Source organism: Leucoraja erinacea, chromosome 4 (assembly GCF_028641065.1).
Source record: "Leucoraja erinacea ecotype New England chromosome 4, Leri_hhj_1, whole genome shotgun sequence".
Lineage (NCBI taxonomy): Eukaryota > Metazoa > Chordata > Chondrichthyes > Rajiformes > Rajidae > Leucoraja > Leucoraja erinaceus.
The window spans coordinates 9,696,399-9,710,497 of record NC_073380.1 but is presented as its reverse complement, the minus strand read 5'-3'; the positions used below and the strand labels follow the sequence as shown (position 1 = coordinate 9,710,497).

General features: G+C 46.7%; 1 protein-coding gene across 4 annotated transcripts in view; it reads left to right on the top strand.

Annotated features, from left to right (window-relative positions):
• The first annotated feature begins 9,769 nt into the window (after window positions 1-9,769).
• Window positions 9,770-14,099, top strand: part of LOC129696140 (copine-3-like) — a 47,844-nt gene continuing 43,514 nt past the window's right edge. For 2 of the 4 annotated variants that reach the window (XM_055633646.1, XM_055633647.1), the window contains exon 1: window positions 9,770-10,001. The gene's annotated coding sequence lies outside the window, so the exon portion shown is untranslated. The other 2 variants (XM_055633649.1, XM_055633648.1) reach the window with 2 other exon arrangements.

Here is a 14,099-nt window from a genome sequence, read left to right as displayed (position 1 = left end):
GGTGCAGGAGTAGGCCATTCGGCCCTTCCAGCCTGCACCGCCATTCAATATGATCATGGCTGATCATCTAACTCAGTATCCTGTACCTGCCTTCTCTCCATACCCCCTGATCCCTTTAGCCACAAGGGCCACATCTATTAAATATAGCCAATGAACTGTGGCCTCAACTACCTTCTGTGGCAGCGAATTCCAGTGATTCACCACTCTCTGTGTAAAAAATGTTTTTCTCATCCCAGTCCTAAAAGATTTCCCCTTCATCCTTAAACTGTGACCCCTTGTTCTGGACTTTCCCAACATCGGGAACAATCTTCCTGCATCTAGCCTGTCCAACCCCTTAAGAATGTTGTAAGTTTCTATAAGATCCCCCCTCAATCCTCTAAATTCTAGCGAGTACAAGCCGAGTCTATCCAGTCTTTCTTCATATGAAAGTCCTGACATCCCAGGAATCAGTCTGGTGAACCGTCTCTGCACTCCCTCTATGGCAAGAATGTCTTTTCTCAGATTAGGAGACCAAAACTGTACGCAATACTCCAGGTGTGGTCTCACCAGGACCCTGTACAACTGCAGTAGAACCTCCCTGCTCTTATACTCAAATCCTTTTGCTATGAATGCTAACATACCATTCGCTTTCTTCACTGCCTGCTGCACCTACATGCCTACTTTCAATGACTGGTGTACCATGACACCCAGGTCTCGTTGCATCTCCCCTTTTCCCAATCGGCCACCATTCAGATATAAGTCTACTTTCCTGTTTTTGCCACCAAAGTGGATAACCTCACATTTATCCACATTATTCTGCATCTGCCCATCTGCCATGCATTTGCCCACTCACCCAACCTATCCAAGTCACCTTGCAGCCTCCTAGCATCCTCCTCACAGCTAACACTGCCCCCCAGCTTCATGTCATCCGCAAATTTGGAGATGTTGCATTCAATTCCCTCATCCACATCATTAATATATATTGTAAATAGCTGGGGACCCAGCACTGAGCCTTGCGGTACCCCACTAGTCACTGCCTGCTGTTCTGAAAAGGACCCGTTTACTCCTACTCTTTGCTTCCTGTCTGCCAGCCAGTTCTCTATCCACATCAATACTGAACCCCCAATACCGTGTGCTTTAAGTTTGCATACTAATCTCTTATGTGGGACCTTGTCGAAAGCCTTCTGAAAGTCCAGATATAACACATCCACTGGTTCTCCCTTATCCACTCTACTAGTTACACCCTCTAAAAATTTTATAAGATTCGTCAGACATGATTTACCTTTCATAAATCCATGCTGACTGTGTCCAATGAATTCACCACTTTCCAAATGTGCTGCTATCCCATCTTTAATAACTGACTAGCATTTTCCTCACTACCGATGTTAGACTAACTGGTCTGTAATTCCCTGTTTTCTCTCTCCCTCCATTTTTAAAAAGTGGGGTTACATTAGCTACCCTCCAATCCTCAGGAACTATTCCAGAATCTAAAGAGTTTTGAAAAATTATCACTAATGCATCCACTATTTCTGGGGCTACTTCCTTAAGTACTCTGGGATGCACCTTATCTGGCCCTGGGGGTTTATCAGCCTTTAATCCATTCAATTTACCTAACACCACTTCCCAGCTAACCTGGATTTCACTCAGTTCCTCCATCTCATTTGACCCCTGGTCCCCTGCTATTTCCAGCAGATTATTTATGTCTTCCTTAGAGAAGACAGAACCAAAGTAGTTATTCAATTGGTCTACCATGTCCTTGTTCCCCATGATCAATTTGCCTGTTTCTGACTGCAAGAGACCTACATTTGTTTTAACTAATCTTTTTCTCTTCACATATCTATAAAACCTTCTGCAGTCAGTTTTTATGTTCCCTGCAGTTTTCTTTCATAATCTATTTTCCTTTTCCTAATTAAGCCCTTTGTCCTCCTCTGCTGGATTGAATTTCTCCCCTGGTCCCCTGCTATTTCCAGCAGATTATTTATGTCTGTTTATGTCTGGTAGGCTGTTTTTTCTGGCTAATTTGTACACTTCATCTTTTGTTTTGATACTATCCCTGATTTCTCTTGTTATCCACGGATGCACTACCTTCCCTGATTTATTCTTTTGTCAAACTGGGATGAACAATTGTTGTTGTTCATCCATGCAGTCTTTAAATGCCTTCCATTGCATATCCACCGTCAACCCTTTAAGAATCAATTGCTAGTCTATCTTGGCCAATTCACGTCTCATACCCTCAAAGTAACCTTTCTTTAAGTTCAGGACCCTTGTTTCAGAATTAACAATGTCACTCTCCATCCTAATGAGGAACTCAACCATATTATGGTCACTCTTGCCCAAGGGGCCACGCACAACAAGACTGCTAACTAACCCTTCCTCATTACTCAATACCCAGTCTAAAATAGCCTGCTCTCTCGTTGGTTCCTCTACATGTTGGTTTAGAAAACTATCCCGCATACATTCCAAGAAATCCTCTTCCTCAGCACCCCTGCCAATTTGATTCACCCAATCTATATGTAGATTGAAGTCACCCATTATAACTGTTTTACCTTTGTTGCATGCATTTCTAATTTCCTGTTTGATGCCCTCCCCAACTCTACTACTACTGTTAGGTGGCCTGTACACAACTCCCACTAGCGTTTTCTGCCCCTTAGTGTTTCGCAGCTCTACCCATATCGACTCCACATCCTCCAAGCTAATGTCCTTCCTTTCTATTGCATTAATCTCCTCTCTAACCAGTAATGCTACCCCACCTCCTTTTCCTTTCTGTCTATCCCTCCTGAATATTGAATATCCCTGGATGTTCAGCTCCCAGCCTTGGTCACCCTGGAGCCATGTCTCCGTGATCCCAACTATATCATATTCATTAATAACTATCTGCACATTCAACTCATCCACCTTATTACGAATGCTCCTTGCATTGAGACACAAAGCCTTCAGGCTTGTTTTTACAACATTCCTATCCCTTATACAATTATGTTGAAAAGTGGCCCTTTTTGATTTTTGCCCTGGATTTGTCTGCCTGCCACTTTTACTTTTCACCTTGCTACCTATTGCTTCTACCCTCATTTTACACCCCACTGTCTCTTTGCTCATGCACCCATCCCCCTGCCACATTAGTTTAAATCCTCCCCAACAGCACAAGCAAACACTCCCCCAAGGACATTGGTTCCATTCCAGCCCAGGTGCAGACCGTCCTGTTTGTACTGGTCCCACCTCCCCCAGAACTGGTTCCAATGCCCAAGAAATTGGAATCCCTCCCCCTTGCACCATTTTTCAAGCCACGTATTCATCTGCAATATCCTCCTATTTCTAGTCTGACTGGCCCGTGGCACTGGTAGTAATCCAGAGATTATTACCTTTGAAGACCTACTTTTAAGTATATCTCCTAGCTCCCTAAATTCACCTTGTAGGACCTCATCCCGTTTTTTACCTATATCGTTGGTGCCAATGTGCACCACGACAACTGGCTGTTCACCCTCCCCCTCCAGAATGTTCTGCAGCCGTTCAGTGACATCCCTGACCCTTGCACCAGGGAGGCAACATACCATCCTGGAGTCTCGTTTGCGGTCGCAGAACCGCCTATATATTCCCCTTACAATTGAATCCCCTATTACTATAGCCCTTCCACTCTTTTTCCTCCCCTCCTGTGCTGCAGAGCCACCCATGGTGCCATGAACTTGGCTGCTGCTGCCTTCCCCTGATGAGCCATCTCCCCCAACAATATCCAAAATGGTATATCTGTTTCGGAGGGAGATGACCGCAGGGGACTCCTGCACTACCTGCCTACTGCTGCGCTGGCCAATGGCCACCCATTCCCTTTCCGTCCGCTTTCCTTTTACCTGCAGTGTGACCAACTCACTGTACGTGCTATTCACGACTTTCTCAGCATCGTGGATGCTCCAGTATGAATCCAACCGCAGCTCCAACCATTCAATGCTGTCTGACAGGAGCTGCAGCTTGACACACTTCCTGCACACGTAGTCACCAGGGACACTGACAATATCCCTGATCTCCCACATGTTGCAGGATGAGCAAACCATGGGGCCAATCTCAACTGACATGGCTGACCCCCAAATTAAATCAACTCACTCACACTATAAAAATCTTAATCCTTTAAACTGCACCTTTACTAAAAAGCACTGTACCCTTAACTCACTGAAGCCTTAACTCACTGAAGCCTTAACTCACTGAAGCCTTAACTCACTGATCCCTTAACTCAATGTACCCTTAACCAGAAAGCAGAAATGCAAACCTGGGGTTGCTCCCAATCAGCTGCTTCCTCTGGTCCACTTCTACCAATCAGCGGCTTCTACCAGCCCACTTCCTTGGAAGTGTGATGGAACATTGCAGATTGGGTTCCTCCACTCGCTCCAACGGCTCCTGGGCCTCTGTGACAATCATTGGACAAAGTCAGCATGGATTTATGAAAGGTAAATCATGTCTGACGAATCTTATAGAATTTTTCGAGGATGTAACTAGTAGCGTGGATAGGGGAGAACCAGTGGATGTGGTGTATCTGGACTTCCAGAAGGCTTTCGACAAGGTCTCACATAAGAGATTAGTACACAAACTTAAATCACACAGCATTGGGGGTTCAGTATTGATGTGGATAGAGAACTGGCTGGCAAACAGGAAGCAAAGAGTAGGAGTAAACGGGTCATTTTCACAATGGCGGGCAGTGACTAGTGGGGTACTGCAAGGCTCAGTGCTGGGACCCCAGCTATTTGCAATATATATTAATGATCTGGATGAGGGAATTGAAGGCAATATCTCCAAGTTTCCGGATGACACTAAGCTGGGGGGCAGTGTTAGCTGTGAGGAGGATGCTAGGAGACTGCAAGGTGACTTGGATAGTCTGGGTGAGTGGGCAAATGTTTGGCAGATGCAGTATAATGTGGATAAATGTGAGGTTATCCATTTTGGTGGCAAAATGAGAGCAGACTATTATCTAAATGGTGGCCGATTAGGAAAAGGGGAGATGCAGCGAGACCTGGTTGTCATGGTGCACCAGTCATTGAAAGTAGGCATGCAGGTGCAGCAGGCAGTGAAGAAAGCGAATGGTATGTTAGCTTTCATAGCAAAAGGATTTGAGTATAGGAGCAGGGAGGTTCTACTGCAGTTGTACAGGGTCTTGGTGAGACCACACCTGGAGTATTGCGTACAGTTTTGGTCTCCAAATCTGAGGAAGGACATTATTGCCATAGAGGGAGTATAGAGAAGGTTCTCCAGACTGATTCCTGGGATGTCAGGACTGTCTTATGAAGAAAGACTGGATAGACTCGGCTTGTAATCGCTAGAATTCAGAGGATTTAGTTTATACTCTCTAGAATTTAGGAGATTGAGAGGGGATCTTATAGAAACTTATAAAATTCTTAAGGGGTTGGACAGGCTAGATGCAGGAAGATTGTTCCCGATGTTGGGGAAGTCCAGGACAAGGGGTCACAGCTTAAGGATAAGGGGGAAATCCTTTAAAACCGAGATGAGAAGAACTTTTTTCACACAGAGAGTGGTGAATCTCTGGAACTCTCTGCCAAAGAGGGTAGTTGAGGCCAGTTCATTGGCTATATTTAAGAGGGAGTTAGATGTGGCCCTTGTGGCTAAAGGGATCAGAGGGTATGGAGAGAAGGCAGGTACGGGATACTGAGTTGGATGATCAGCCATGATCATATTGAATGGCGGTGCAGGCTCGGAGGGCCGAATGGCTTACTCCTGCACCTAATTTCTATGTTTCTATGTTTCTATGTGAAAGCAAGCCCCGCGCTTGATTTTTAAACCTACTGCCCGGAAATCCCTCCTCTCGCTCCAACGGCTCCCGGGCCTCGAACCCGGGTCTCTGGCACGGTGAGGCTGCAGCTCCACCTGCTGTGCCACTGTGCTGCCTGATTCTACACAGATGGATCATTACCCCGGTTCATCTCTCAATTTTTCTTGCTGCAAAGTTACACCTCACCTCAAACAAACTTTCCACTGGGGTGGGAAAAGTCAACAGGAGAAATGAGCAAAAACATTCAACCAGCACCACCTCCACTATAGAGGGAAGATCACTCAAACTTCAGTCAGCAAACTAAAATACATAGACATGCCCAGCCAAGACTTAGGTCATCAACGTCGTAATCATTGAAGTATCCGTGTGGGTGGCTTTATACTAAACATTCACAAAACCTGTGTAGGAAGGAACTACAGATGCTGGTTTGCAACGAAGATAGACACAAAATGCTGGAGTAACTCAGTGGGCCAAACAGCATCTCTGGATAAAAGGAATGGGTGATGTTCCGGGTCGAAACCCTTCTTCAGACTGAGAGTCAGGGGAGAGGGAGACAAGAGGTATGGAAGGGTAAGGTGTGAAAACGAGAAAGAAAAGGGGACAAAGCTGAAAGAAAATGTAGGATACATGCCTGTCCCGCTGAGTTAATCCAGCATTTTGTATCAATCTTCACAATACATTTGTTCTTTTGCTAAATCCCTCTTTTTCAGATTGCCAAAGGGTGCATTTAGTTTAGAGACACAGCGTGGGAAACAGGCCCTTCGGCCCACCGAGTCCGCGTCGACCAGCGATCACCCCTTTCACTAGTTCTATCCTACACAATAGGAACAATTTACAGAAGCCAATTAATGTACAAACCTGCCGTCGTCTGGAACGTGGGGGTATATCAGAGCAATTGGAGCAATCGGAGGTCACGGGGAGAACATACAAACACCTTGCAGACACCACCCGCAGTCAGGATCGAACCTGGGTCTCTGGCGCTGTAAGGCAGCAACTCTATTGCTATGCCACCCACGATGGTGCACTAAAGGTTACATTTCTTCATTGCTGTCAGCCTATGCCAAGGAGAAGCTCTTGAATTATGGAAGTGATACACTGGTCAACTATGATTATTTCATAAGTTATAGGAGCAGAATTTGGCCATTTGTCGCATCGAGTCTACTCCACCATTCAACCGTGGTTGATCTATCTTCCCCACTCAATCTCATTCTCCTGCCTTCTCCCCATAACCCCTGATACCCTTAATCATGAATCTGTCAATCTGTAACTTTAAAAATACCCAAATGACTTGACCTCCACAGTTGAAACATATAATATTATTAAGGGTTTGGACACACTAGAGGCAGGAACCATGTTCCTGATGTTGGGGAAGTCCAAAACCAGGGGCCACAGTTTAAGAATAAGGGGTAAGCCATTTAGAACGGAGATGAGAAAACACTTTATCACACAGAGTTGTGAGTCTGTGGAATTCTCTGCCTCAGAGTGCGGTGGAGGCCAGTTCTCTGGATGCTTTCAAGAGAGAGCTAGATAGGGCTCTTAAAGATAGCGGAGTCAGAGGATATGGGGAGAAGGCAGGAACGGGGTATTGATTGGGGATGATCAGCCATGATCACATTGAATGGCGGTGCTGGCTCGAAGTGCCGAATGGCCTACTCCTGCACCTATTGTCAATTGTCTATTGTCTGTCTGTGGTAATGAATTCCTCAGAATCACTACCCTATGATTAAAGAAATTCCTCAATATCTCCTTTCTAAAGGTGCAGTCCTTTTATTCTGTAGCTGTGATCTCTAGTCCCAGTCTAGTGGAAAAATCCTCTCCACATCCACTCTATCCAGGCCTTTCAATATTCGGAACTTCCAATAAAGACCCTCATCAAACTTCTAAACCTCATCTCCTTTCTAAAGGTATAGTCCTTTTATTCTGAGATTATGGCCTCTGGTCCTAGATTCTAGGGAGGTTGCACGGCAGTCGAGGTCATGACCGTGACCCTTACGCAACGCCTTCTGGAGTACAAGCTGTGAACGTCAGCTAAGCACTTACTATGGCTGCCAGTACAGTGGGCCCGTCTTCTGTCCCAGCATCCGGACTCCACGCTGACTGGTTCCACACTCGGGGACCCCGGGCCGTCTGTCTCTGCGGCCGGTGTTTGGCGGCTGAAACGCCCGGCACCCAGGGGAGGGAATCACCCCGGTGTGGGGGTTGGGGTCCGATGCCGATGCAGCTCGGTCAGTGATTGTGGGTGGGCGGAGGGACCAGATTGTCCCCAACTCTGCTGGAGTTGACGGGGACGATAGCCGGGTTTATGGCCCTGTTTGTCCGCTGCCCGGAGTCGCGGCCCCGTGTGTGTGGGCGCTTCCGACCCACAGCCCGTGACAGTGCGGCCGCACAGGGGGAGGCAGGGTGGAAGGCGGCCTTGGTCCTTCATCGCTGACCCTGCGGGGGGGGGGGGGAGGGTGGGGGCTGTCCCGAGGGATCCGCTCCTTCTGCCGCTTGCACCTTGGTGCTCGGGTTCAGACTGGAGGGTGACTCCAGCCCCGGGCGGTCGTGGGCCGGGACTTGCTCTCAATCCGCCGGAACGCTGCTCTTTTGCAAGTCAGTGAGCAGCAGTGATTTTGATGGTTTTCTCTCACGGTTACCCCAATTTCCACAATATTTTACAGCGCAAAAATTGACCATTTTAGCGCTTTCTAACAGGTAAGAACGTACGTGTTTCGTGTGTTACTAGTGTATGCCCGAAGCTGCCTTGTCCTCCAGAAGGATTGAGCTACTCCGTGCATCATACCCTTTGACCTGATGACCTTGCGTGCAACACCCCTATTCCACTAGTGGAAACATCCTCTCCAAATCAACTCAGGCCAGGCCTTTCTTTCGTGGAATTGGAATTGAATGGCGGGGTGGACTCGATGGGCAGAATGGTGTAGGAAGGAACTGCAGATGCTGGTTTAGATAGACACAAAATACTGGAGTAACTCAGCGGGACTGGCAGAGAAGGAATGGCTGACGTTCAAGACTGAAGAAGGGTCTGGCCCAAAACATCACCTATAGGGTGATTTCACCAAATGTCAAATGAGCGTAGATCCCCCCTCACGTGACCGAAAATTTTAACTGGAGGACATATGTCAGTTCGGTACGTTAGTAAATGGGGAAACACACACTTTCCCACCCGTTAAAAACATGGAAAACGGCCGATTTTTGAGCTGTGCTAGTCGGGGTGACCGTGAAGCACAGCGACCTAAATTTTCAGGCAAAAAAAAAGATAGAAAGTAAGGTAATTACAAGAGGGAACTGAAGGTAGAAAACAGCGGAAGTGAACAGCCGACATTTGCCGTGGAGATTTAAAGATCCAAAATATCGGGAATTATCGCGTTTGCTCGCTGAATTTCATCAAAAGTAAGTTAATAATGCCTTACTTTTGATGAAATTCAGCGAGCAAACGCGATAAATCTCCACGGCAAATGTCGGCTGTTCACTTCCGCTATTTTCTACCTTCAGTTCCCTCTTGTAATTACCTTACTTTCTATCTTTTTTTTTGCCTGAAAATTTAGGTCGCTGTGATTCACGGTCACCCCGACTAGCACAGAAAATTTCAGCTAAAAAACCGGCCGTTTTCCATGTTTTTAACGGGTGGGAAAGTGCGTGTTTCCCCATTCACTAACATGTACCGAAATGACATATGTCCTCCAGTTAAAATTTTCGGTCACGTGAGGGGGGGATCTACGCTCATTTGACATTTGGTGAAATCACCCTATTCCTTTTCTCCAGAATTGCTGCCTGACCTGCTGAGTTATTCCAGCCTGGTTTTGTGTCTATCTTCGGTTTAAACCAGCATCTGCAGTTCCTTCCTGCACACTAGGAGATTTATTGCACCTCATATGTACTGATTGCTTATTTTATCTGCATTATTGCACTTCAATTGTAATTAATAATCCAATATCTTATGAACTTGCAAACCACTCTGGGCACTTGGAGCTCACCACGCCCAGCGTTTGCCTGCCTGTAAACATTGGTCAATGGGGCTGTTATGCGCAGCCTCCACCGAACGTTGTGTCAGCCCCGGGCCAGCGGGTTCTGCTACATAGTTGCTGCTACATCGCTGTTACAACATTTGCCTCTTCCCGGTTGCAGTTGCAGTTCTCGGACTTCCTGTATTTCCCCTCCCTTTCTCGGCAGGAATTGCATTAACACCTTTCTTTCCACCCGTCCCTTTCCACTTTTGGCTTGACAGAGACGTGGCAAAGAAGAGGCGCGGCTCCTTCTCGTATGTTTTGCATCCATTTTTATTTTCCAAATGCTTCATGTCTACTAACGGCGTGGGTCCGGGGCTGTAGGAACTAGACATTATAGACGTATATGTGTGTATGTGTATATATGTGTTGCCTTAGTGGTTTCAAATCTGTGCACGCGGCGATATTTGCATTTGTTGGACTTTTTGACGTGTGATTTAAAACTAATACCTTTTCGTGTTGCAAGTAAAACTTGGTTTCATTCTGTGAGGGGTTCATGATTGTTCCAGGCACTTATTCCAGAGGCTGGTAAGCCACACGCTTTTCCCCTGTGTACACTTTTTTGATGATAGACACAAAATGTTGGGGACCCTTCTTCAGACTCACTTTTTTTAAATTATGTTGCGAGGAAAACTACAGGAAAGGTTCCCCGGGCTGGTTCCTGACCTTGCGGGACTGCCTGTCGCACGAAGACTAACTTGGCTTCACTAGAACTTGGAAGAATGAGAGGGGGATTAGCTGAAACTTGGCTCGCCGGATTCTTGATTAGTACGGGTGTCATGGGTTATGGGGAGAAGGCAGGAGAATGGAGTTGGGAGGGAGAAATGGATCAGGCGTGATTGAATGGCAGAGTAGACTTGATGGGCCAAATGACCTAATTCTGATCCTAGAGCTTGTGATGTTTACCCTGAATGGGATGTACGTGTCGAGATGTATTTGATCAGTACGGGTGCCAGGGGTTATGGGGAGAAAGCAGGAGAATGGGGTTAGGAAAGAGAGATAGATCAGCCACGAACAAATGGGTGGAGGGTCAGAAGTGTATTGTATCATTATTACATGACCTCTGTTGGTCTGGCAAAATGGATAGCTGGCAAGGCTCTGGAGCCAAGGATGCTGGAAAATCGGTAGTGGACCTGTCCAGTTTTATGTATTCCCCTGAGGCCCTACCTCTGACAGAGCAACATCACTGCTGTGTGGAAGTTTAAACAACGTCTTGCTTCTAGGCTCAAAAGGATTGGGGTTTGAGTCCCAATCCTTTGGAGCCTAGAAGCAAGTGTTGTCAACTGAGCCAACATCTGCAAACATTGGGTCCTCTTGTTTAAAGATGCTAGGAGATCTTGTGATAAATATTTTAAGAATACTTTTCCCTTGTTCATATAACTCTTTGCCACAGAAGGCTGTGGAGAGCAAGTCAGTGGATATTTTTAAGGCAGAGATATAGATTCTTGATTAGTACAAATGACAGACGTTATGGGGAGAAGGCAGGAAAATAGTGTTGGGAGGGAGAGATAGATCAGCCATGATTGAATGGCGGAGTAGAATTGATGGGCCGAATTGCCTGATTCTACTCCTATCACTTATGAACTGGTGGAGCAGTGTATTCCTGTAAATCTGACATGGATGTTAACATGAGCTTTGTTAGAGATTTGATGTGTTGATTTTAATTATTTTTCTGAAAATAGGAAACCATTCTTATATATTTGGTTTAGATTTACAGCAGTGTTAGGGTGCATTTAAAATGACTTTAAAGGCGTCTAAATCTTTGCATTACATTATAAAAGTCAGCTTTCAAGTCTCAAGTTATATTTTGTTCTTGCATAATATTCACTTTCCATTGACATTTTTCATATGTCCTCTCATTTGAGACGACGTCTTTCATTAGAAAAAGTGTAGCATGAGTGACATTTCAGAACCATCAGAAGGCCACAAATGGATGGTTTGGAAAAGCCAAGTGATTTTTGGACCCGTTTACATGTAACTTGCAAACTGACAATTTCACTAAAAATGCGCTGCATTTAAGAATGCTTAGCTTTGAGAAAGATAATGACATTAAATCTGAGTGATCTCAAATTTGTAAGAAAATCTGCAGTGTACATCATTTAGACCCGTCATTTCTTCTTCTTCTTGGGAATGAAACATAAACCAAAGGAATAATTAGATATCAAGGCGGATATTGAGCAGCCAAAGTATAGCTGGCTTTTAAATTGCATTAGTCAGTCATATAGCACAGAAACAGGCTCTCGAGTCCATCATATCCATGCCAAACAATTTCCCGATCTATACTAATCACATTTTACTGCACAAGCTTCATCTATCTATTAGGACCGAGATGAGAAAAACATTTTACACACAGAGAGTGGTGACTCTCTGGAATTCTCTGCCACAGAAGGTAGTTGAGGCCTGTTCATTGGCTATATTTAAGAGGGAGTTAGATGTGGCCATTGTGGCTAAAGGGATCAGGGGGTGTGGAGAGAAGGCAGGTACAGGATACTGAGTTGGATGATCAGCCATGATCATATTGAATGGCGGTGCAGGCTCGAAGTGCCGAATGGCCTACTCCTACACCCGATTTCTATGTTTCTAAGTTTCCCTCTTCTCACCCCTCTCCCTCTCCCACCCATCCCTCTCTCCCCCACCCCCTTCACTCTCTACCCTATCCCCTTCCCTCTCTCCCCCCCGGCCCCTTCCCCCTACTCCTCTGTCCCTTTTCCATCATTCCCCCCTACCCCTCCCTCCCCACTCTTCCACTTCTCTCCCTCACCCCACCCCTCTCCTCCCCTCCCCCCTCTCCCCTCTCTCCTCCCCCCCCCCCCCCGCTCTCTCCCCCCCCTCCCTCCCCTCTCCACCCCCACCCCCCCTTCCCCCTACCCCTCTGATCCTCCCCACTCTTTCCCCCCTCTGCCTCCACACTCTTTCCCCCCCCTCTGCCTCCACACTCTTCCCCCCCTCCCTCCACACTCTTCCCCCTCCCTCCACACTCTTAACTCTCCCACACTCTTAACTCTCCCTCCTCCTCTCCGTCCCCATCCCTCCCCCCCACATTTCTCTTTCTCTCCCCTCCCCATCTCTCTCTCCTCCCCCTCTTCCACTTCACTTCTCTCCCCCTTCCCCCTCCACTCTCCCTCCCCCCCTCTTTCCCCTCTCTCCACCCACCACTCTCCCCTTCCCTCCCTCCCCATCCCCCCCCCTCAAACGCCGTTGCACTTGGTCTAGTTATATATTAAAACTGCGTGCCTGCCGTCCGCCGTCCGGCTGCCTTTCTGCCTTTTGATTCGTTCCATCGTGTGATGTCACAATGCCCAATACACTCCTTCCTATCAGCTTCCAACACACTTCAAAACAAAGTTGCAAGACAGGAACACTCTGAACTTTTCACCTCAATGGGATATCACAGCAAGTGCTTCAACAGGAGGGGGAGGGCCAATTGGCATTGCAATTGGAACTGCTGCAGCGGGCAGGGGAGGTGAAATTGGAGTTTTTTTTTAATCCACTGCTGAGGGAGGCAGGGGAGTGCTGGAATCTTACATTTGGGAACAGGTTCAGTTCCGTTGGAGGAGACGGGTGCATGGTGGAATATTGGGTTGGGGGATCACACCATTGGGGGAGCAGACCCAGCGGGTCTGCACTTGGTCTAGTATCCTTTAAAGCCTTGCCTGTCTTGTGGTTCTTTGAAATACTGACAACCTGACTCCGCCACCTTCACTGGCAGCGAGTTCAAGATAAAAACATTAAAAAAAACATGTTCATCAAATCCCCTTAAAAACTCCTTACACGGTCATTACACCTGTGCCCTCTTGTTTTTCTTGATACTTCCTCTTGTTATGCCTTCTTATTTATTATTTTGCACAGTCTGATACCACAGGAGGGTTAAATTCAGATACATTGACGCTATGTGGAATAGTTTAGTTCAGGGATACAACACGGAAACAAGATCTTCAGCCCATCGAGTCCGTGCCGACCAGCGATCCATGCACACTTAAGCTCCCCCACACACACTATGGACAATTTGCAATTATACCAAGCCAATTGGCCTACCAACCTGTATGGCTTTGGAGTGTGGAAGGAAACCAGTGCACCAGGAAAAGCCCATGCGTACAAATTTCGCACAAACAGCACCCGTAGTCAGGATCGAACCTGGGTCTCTGGCGCTGTAAGGCAGCCACTCTACCACTACACCATCTTGCTGCCCTTAATGAATCTGACGATGCAGGAAGTCAACACATTACTAGGTAGGTTTGTAGGTTAATTGGGTTCAGTAAAGATTGTAAATTGTCCCTAGTGTGTAGGATAGTGTTAGTGCACGGGGATTGCTGGCTGGCTTGGACTTAGTGGGCCGAGCGGCCTGTGTGCGT